The following is an 8,118-nucleotide window of genomic DNA, read 5'->3' as shown; positions in this document are numbered from 1 at the left end:
TCGATTATGACATGATTGTTGGAACTTCTGCGATGAACTTGTAACTATGAAAGAAAGATTAAACAAACACACATACATACACACAAAGATTTCTAACATCGATGAGTCCCTGAGCCAATGCTTTTATCTTTACCTTAACAATAGTAAGCCTTTACCATCAGAATTCTTGCTATATGAGAAAAATAAACTCTTACTATTTAAGTCACTATTTATCAGGCACTTTGTTACTTACAGGGATAGCACGTCTAACTGATACACCATCTATATGTTGTTGACTTTCTAATCTACATTTCTCAGACCTCTGTGAGTTGCCTTATGTTTGGCCCAAGATGAATATTTTTTAAATAATGAATAAAATAACTTGGTGATTTATAGGCAAGATGGCAGAGTAAATAAACACTATGCTTGCCTCCTCTCATGATCACATCAAAATTATAACTAAATTATACAGAACAACCAAAATTGAGAATCATCTGAAATCTAGCTAAACAAAAGTCCTACAACTAAGGAAACACAGAAGAAGCCACCTTGAGATTGGTAGGAGGGGCAGAGATGTGGAACAGGCTGGTTGCCAAATTCATGCATGGCAGTTAAATATCAGGAGAGATATCTTGCCTGTGGCAATCTTCCCTGAGGAGTGAAAGGTCCCAGCCCCACACCAGAATCCCCAGCCCAGGGTTCCAAACCCAGGAAGAGAAGGCCTTACAACTTCTGACTGTGAAAAAAAAGCAGAGATTGTGGCTGAGGGAGATAGAAGACAAAGAAACGTATTCCAAATGCAAGATCAGAACAAAACTCTAGAAAAATAATTAAACAAATTGGACACAAGCTATCTACCAGATGCAGAATTCAAAACACTAGTTATAAGAAAGCTCAATGATCTTAGTGAGAACTTCAACAAAGAAATAGGAAACACAAAAATGGAGCTAGAAAGCATAAAAAAGAACCAGTCATAAATGAAGAATACAATAACTGAAATAAGAATACATTATAGGGAATCAACAGTAAATTAGATGAAACAGGGGATCGAATCAGGGATTTGAAAGATAAGATAGAAGAAAACAACAAAAAGAAAAAAGAATCCAAAAGAATCAGAATAGTTTAACTGGCCTCTGGGACAACATCAAGCATACCAGCATTCACATCAAAGGAGTAGCAGAAGGAGATGAAAAAGGGCAAGGAATTGAGAACCCTTTTGAAGAAATAATAACTGAAAACTTTCTTAACCCGGTGAAGGAAAAAGACATACAAGCCCAGGAAATCCAGAGTCCCAAACAGATGAACCCAAAGAGGCCCACACCAAGACCTATCATAATTAAAATGCCAAAGGCTAAATTGAAGAGGTAATCTTTAAAGCAGCAAGAGCAAAGCAAATACTTACCTACAAAGGAGCTCCCATAAGATTGGCAGCTGATTTCTCAACAGAAAGTTTGCAGGCCTTAAAGAATTGGCAGATAATATTCAAAGTGATGAATAGCAAAGACCTATAATCAAGATTACTCTACCCAGCAAAGCTGTCATTTAGAATAGAAGGACAGATAAAGAGCTTCCTAGACAAGAAAAAGCTACAGGAGTTCATCATCATCAAACCAGTATTATAGTATATGTTAGAGGGGAAAAAAGAGAAGGAAAAAGAAGGAAGAAGGAGGAGAAGAAGGAGAAGAACAAGAACAAGAAGAAGAACGAGAAGAAGAGAAAGAAGAAGAGAAGGCAGAGGAGGAGGGGGAGGAGGAGAAGGAGAAAAGTTAAAAATATAAATATTAAAATGTCAATAACTACATATCTATCAACAATTACTTTAAATGTAAATGGATTAAATGCTCCAATCAAAAGACATAGGATAGCTGAATGAATAAGAAAACAAAACCCATATATATATTGCCTAAAAGAGACTCACTTCAGATCAAAAGACACACACAGACTGAAAGTAAAGAGATGAAAAAAGATATTATATGAATATGAAAACAAAGATTAAAAGGTGAGGTAGCAATACTATACCAGACAAAATAAACTTTAAAACAAAGGCCATAGCAAGAGACAAAGTAGGACTCAATAATTAAACTTCTGGGTATTTATCTAAAGGAACCCAAAAGACTACTTCAAAGGAATATGTAAACTCATTTGTTCATTGCAGCATTATTTACAATAGCCAAGATATGGAGGCAACCTGGGTGTTTATCAATGAATGGATGGGTAAAGAAGAAGCAGTACATACATATAATGGAATATTAGCCATAAAAAAAAAAATGAATTCTTGCTGTTTGCAACAACATGGATAGATCTAGAGGGTATTGTGCTGAGTGGAGTAAGTCAAATAGAGAAAAATAAATGCAATATGATTTCACTTATATGTGTAATCTAAAGAACAAAATAAACAAACAAAACAGAAAGAAACTCAGAGATACATAGAACATTTTGATAGTTGCCAGACAGGAGGACAATTGGAGCGGGGTTAAAAAGAAGGGAACTAAGTTAGTAGGTACAAAATAGCCATGGGGATGTAAAGTTTAGCATAAGGAATATAGTTAATAATATTGTAATAACTACGTATGGTGTCAGATGGGTACTAGATTTATTGGGGTCATCACTTTGTAAGATATAAATGTATCTTATGTTTTACATAAATCATTATGTGAATCATTATTAGTTTTACAAATAAAACTAATATAATATTGTATGCCAACTGTAATTAAATTTTTAAAAATATTTTAAAAACTTTACCTCTGTTAATAAAATTCCACCTTGCCATCTGCAATTGGCTATTTCAAATCAAATAAAGATATTTCCTCCCTGCTTTAGAACTTATTTCTTTCTTCATCATCTTTAAATAAATGGGACAACATTTCTTGTGTTAGGGTTCTTCAGAGAAACAGAAACAATAGGATGTATATAAAGAGATCACAGGAAATTTTCTCATACGATTATGGTGGCTGAGAAGTCCCAAAATCAGCAGTTAGCAAGGTGGAGACCCAAGAGAGTTGATGATATAGTTCCAGTCCAAATTTTAAGGCCTGAAACAGGATAATGTAAATTCTGGGCCAAGTCCAAGTCTCAAGACAAAAGGCCAATGTCCCAGCTCAAAGATAGTTACTCAGAGACAGCAAATTCTCTCTTCCTCAGCCTTTTTGTTCTGTTGAAGCCTTGAATGAATTGTATGAGGACCAATCATATTGGGAGGGTGATCTGCTTTACTCAATCTACTGATTGAAATGTTAATCACATCCAGTGGCACCCTCACAGTCACACCCAGAATAATGCTTAACTAAATATCTGGGCACTCAGAAGCCCAGTCAAGTTGATACATAAAATTAGCCATCACATCCATCTGGATTCTCAAATTGAAATCAAGAGTCATCATTGATTATTTTCTTTGGACAATCCCATTACACTGAATTTTAAATTCTTTTTCTATCATCATATTTCAAGCCATGCATTTGGATTAATTTTCCTTCTTCAATTTCATCTTTTACTATCTATCCATTATTACTTACTGATGTCCAGACACAAATGGAAAGCATTTTAGTTTAGTTTTGTTTGGTATCAATATGTTTTAATATCTAAAGAGAATGGTCATTCCCAATTCTAGGCATTTAAACATGATCATTTATTCTGTTGGAATAATCTTTCTACTCTTTGCTGTGTTTCTTCTTTTCCTTTAGATCCTTAAATAGAATATCCCCAGAGAGACGTTCCTTGATTTTTATGTTTAATTCATGTTTCCCAGATATTTGTTATCTTAGGTAACTATTTTTTTCACTTCATTGTATTTATTGTTGATTATTGTTTTTAAATGACTTAATTAATATTTTAAAAATACATTAAAGTAACTGGATAATTATTATTTAATAGACATTTACTATGGTATAAACTCTGTAATTTAGATAGTACTCGCCCTTATTAATGGCATCAAATTCAAGTTTAAATAAAAACTGCATTAGGTATCTATTGCTACATAACAAATGGCCCTAAAATTCAGTGACTTAAAACATCAAATTTTATTAACTCACAGTTTATGTGACTTAGGGATCTAGGTACGGCTTAGCTAGGTACCTCTGGTTCAGGGTCCCTTACAAAGCTACAACTGGGAAGAATCCTTATAAACTCACTCATGTGACTATTGACAAGATTTAGTGCCTTCTATGTTGTTGGATTAAGGCTCTTTGTTCCTAATTGACTGTTGGCCAAAAGCTTCCCTCAGTTTTTTGCCAAATAGTCCTCTCCATGAGGAAGCTCACAATATGTCGGCTGGATTCCCTCTAAGAAGCTAGTGGGTAAGTAAATATGGGTAGCTAGATGGAAGCCATGCTCCGTTTGTAACATAATCTAGAAAATGACATTTTATCACTGTTGCCATATCCTGTTCTTAGAAAGTGAGTCTCTAGTTCCGGCTCACATTCATTTGGAAGGGATTACACAAAGGCATAAATATTAGAAGGTGGGGGAACTTTGAGGGCTATCTTAGAGGTTTTCTTCACCAAATAATACTTTAGAGTTCAAAATGCAGTCATTATGTAGTGATTTTCACCTAATGCTATTTATCCTCTAGAATGTAAGACTGTTGGACATATTCAGATGTTTGTTTTATACTATATCTTCAGCTTCCTGACTATTGCAGGTTTGTATTAAGACATGTATGGTAAGCCAATCAATGTCTTCCCAACTCCTGCAAAGATGACTATACTCCTGAACCTGTGCATATGTTACCTTACATGGTAAAAAGAGATTTTGAAAATGAGAATATGTTAAAGAATTTCAAGATGGGAGTTTATTCTGGATTATCTGGGTGGATCCAATGTAATTACAAGGGTCATTTTAAGAGGAAGGCAGGAGGACTAGAGTGAACAGAAGGGGATGTGATGATGAAGAGGTTGGAAAGATGCAAAGAGGGAGACACTAGCTAAGGAATGCAAGTAACCTCTAGATGCTAAAAAATATGTGACTTTAATTATACCTGTACTATTAATTAATTATAAAATATCATATAATAGCTGGAAGAACTAAGATTGATTAGTCTGAAAAACAAAACAAAGCATAAGACATTATTGTCATCAAAAGCTCACCAAAGTATGAGTTAAAATGTAAACTTTGAATTTTCCAATGATTGAATGACTTAGTAGGTACTGAAATAAATAGACTACAAAGTCTATTCCAAATCTGAGTCAATGATATCATGATTGTTAGATCAGTAGTTTGTAAATTAGATTTTTCTATTTTTAAAATACTTTTTAAAGTTGTATGTATTAGCATCAACAAATATGTATCTAAATTTTAAAACATATGTACACATTCTACAGAGTTATGTACAAATCAAAGTCAATGAAGTACACGTCAATAATTAAATTCACCTTAGAGAAAGGTAAAACATCTTTTACCATTTCCTGTTATTCTGTAATTCACTAAGGATAAAAAAAGATTAAATAAAATATATGTTTAAATTATATCCATATGCAAATATAGTTTAACACATTTTAGAAAATCCGAATACTCATGCAGCTTTGGACAAATTTATTAAAGTTCTTGAAATAAACATTTCATATATTGCTCTTATAATTTTATCTTAAAGGACTGTGATGACTATTTAACATGTTCAGAGTCCATATAATTTACACTGCTTTTTCATAAGCAAACTGTATTTATTTAAAGAACTGTAATGTGACTATTATAAAGGTTTATATTCTAAAAGCATTTAGATGTTAATAGAACTCTACTTTCAACATATTCCAAAAACTCATTAAAGAACAAAATATTTTTAGGAATAGAAGTAAAGGTATATACAAAGGGAATTAGAAAAAAATAAATCTATCAATTTTTCTAATAGCAGTCTTTCTATCAAGAATCTGTAAGTTTAAAATGTTTACAGTAATAATGCATCAGATGTGACATTTGTTTGATTATGGCTTTCATTTAGTAAATAATCTTTCTACTTTAATTTATAGAAATAGATATATCAGTGATATTTCTCAAGAAACCTATCTTTAGAAATCTACAGTTATCTATAGTGGACTGGCAGCTTAGAATTAAATAAATAAATAAGGCTTATAATATTTTGCTGTCTTTGAAATATCATAAAGGATGCTTTTCCTCACTATGCATTTGAACCATGTTTTGAATTTTTATAAAAGAGTCACTGGGAGTTGGGGTAATAAAAAGAAAAAGACAGAATTCCACCAAGAAGATATAAATTTTACAAACCACACAGAGGAACCCTTGAGTAAAATGTGTATGCATGGAGTGTGTGTATGTGCAATAAAATTACAGAGTATGAGGATGAGTGCAAGAGAGGAGGGTGGTGATAATTATAACAAGTTAAAATAGTTGACTTTAGATCTCCAATATCTTACAGGAAAATAGTCTATTTTTTTTAACAGTAAATTTACCCCTACCAGTTGCTTCTCTTTAATTTGTATTAAACTGAGGCAGTATGAAGTGAGTAATCAAGTAGGAGGAACCTTGGAGACACCCTGCTTGAATTTGAATCTCAATTCCATCCCATTTAGCTGTGTGACAATAAGCAACTTCATCTTTATGTGCCTCAGTCTCCACATCTTTAAAATGGGATTAATGGAAGCAGAGTGACAGAAGAAGCATGGTGGCATGAGAGGTTGCCTGCCGCGTCCTCTTTCTACCCTACTGCGTGACAAGGTCCGGAGATGGGGACAGAGGCTTCAAGGAATGCATCGTCAAGAACGAGGACGTGGCATGTGTTTAGGGATAATTGGTTTCTTAGAAATGATCCTATTAATAGGGGGAATTTGGGTAGCACAAATTCTAGTAAGTGTAAACGCTATACAAATGGATTTCCTCAAAATTGGCTCTGAGGAAAACATAGTAAATTCCCCGCGTATGGAATCAGCTCTAGTCACCCTGACGTGTCCAGAATGCGTAAACCCTTTATTTGAACAATTATTAAGGGAAATTCCTTTTGACGCACCTCTTAAAGATATTATGAATAAATTATAACAAGCTGAATTACTAGAACCAGTTTATACTCCTGTTCCCACGCAGTTAGTAGAAAAATTAGTAAAGGATAAGAAATTTACTCATAAGCCTGTGCCTACTATAGAAGGGCCTCCTTTTGTGGCCTAGTGGATAAATAGAAAATTCTGGTATCCACCTGGGGGGGCTAATAGTATGAAAAGATTACCTGATCTTCCTTTGCCTTATACAGGAGCTTATAATAAAGATAGTATACGTATAGTGAATAAAAATGGAATTCATGTGCCTTATAGTAGTTTAAGTTTCATAGAAAGGCTGGCTAGGTCAGGATCTCCTTGGTGCTTAAAAAACAAAGGAACAGAAGCTTAGCTTATGAAAGCAGCTTTGTAAAACTGATTTTTATAAATATTTTCCTCATTACTCCACCAAGGAAACTTTTGAACAGCTATGAGAAAGGTTCAGCTTGAACTTTAGATATAGCATAAATCAAATAGCATTTAAAGGATTTCTTCAGGCAGAAAGAAGAACAATGTCTGTCCACAAGCCAATGCTTGCTGTTATGAATACATCTATCTATCACCTTTACTTAAATCAAACTGTATTTTACGTAATAGATATAATAATTAAAAGTTTAGATTGTTCCATCAGGTAGTTCTGTTCTAATGATTGAGAGAAAAATGTACTAGTTAATCATGAACATTAATAATAATATACTCTATAAGATTTTCTGCTCCGCCTAACCACAGAAATTTAACTCCCTGCTACCTTAACAACAAAGTATAATCAAATGCCAAATAAAAAGTATAAAAGTTGTACTCAAATCACAATAAAACGGAACAGTGTCACACCGCCTCTGAGCTGTGTAGTCGACTGTCTCCCGCGCCGACGCCTTGCCCACCTTCGGGGCCCCCTGGATCCTGTCGTGGCTGGACCGCGGCAGTTGCCTTAATCTCTACCCTTGAAATTGCAACAAATAGAGCAGCAACAGTTCAATGGAAAATACACAGCCTAGCACAGAAACATGCCTAAGAGATCTGTGCATCAGAGGAGCTGATGATGGGCGAATCAAGGAGCATGAGAGGAGGAGAGAGGAACAAAGTCCTGTTCTGTGGACACACCCAGAGCTCCCTTCAGTATATGAAGAGAGGGGGTTAAGTAGGTGGCAGCTGCACTCTCCATAGC

This window comes from Pteropus alecto, unplaced genomic scaffold (genome assembly GCF_000325575.1).
Source record: "Pteropus alecto unplaced genomic scaffold, ASM32557v1 scaffold57, whole genome shotgun sequence".
In the NCBI taxonomy this organism is placed as follows: Eukaryota; Metazoa; Chordata; class Mammalia; order Chiroptera; family Pteropodidae; genus Pteropus; species Pteropus alecto.
Note: the sequence above shows the minus strand (reverse complement) of the source record.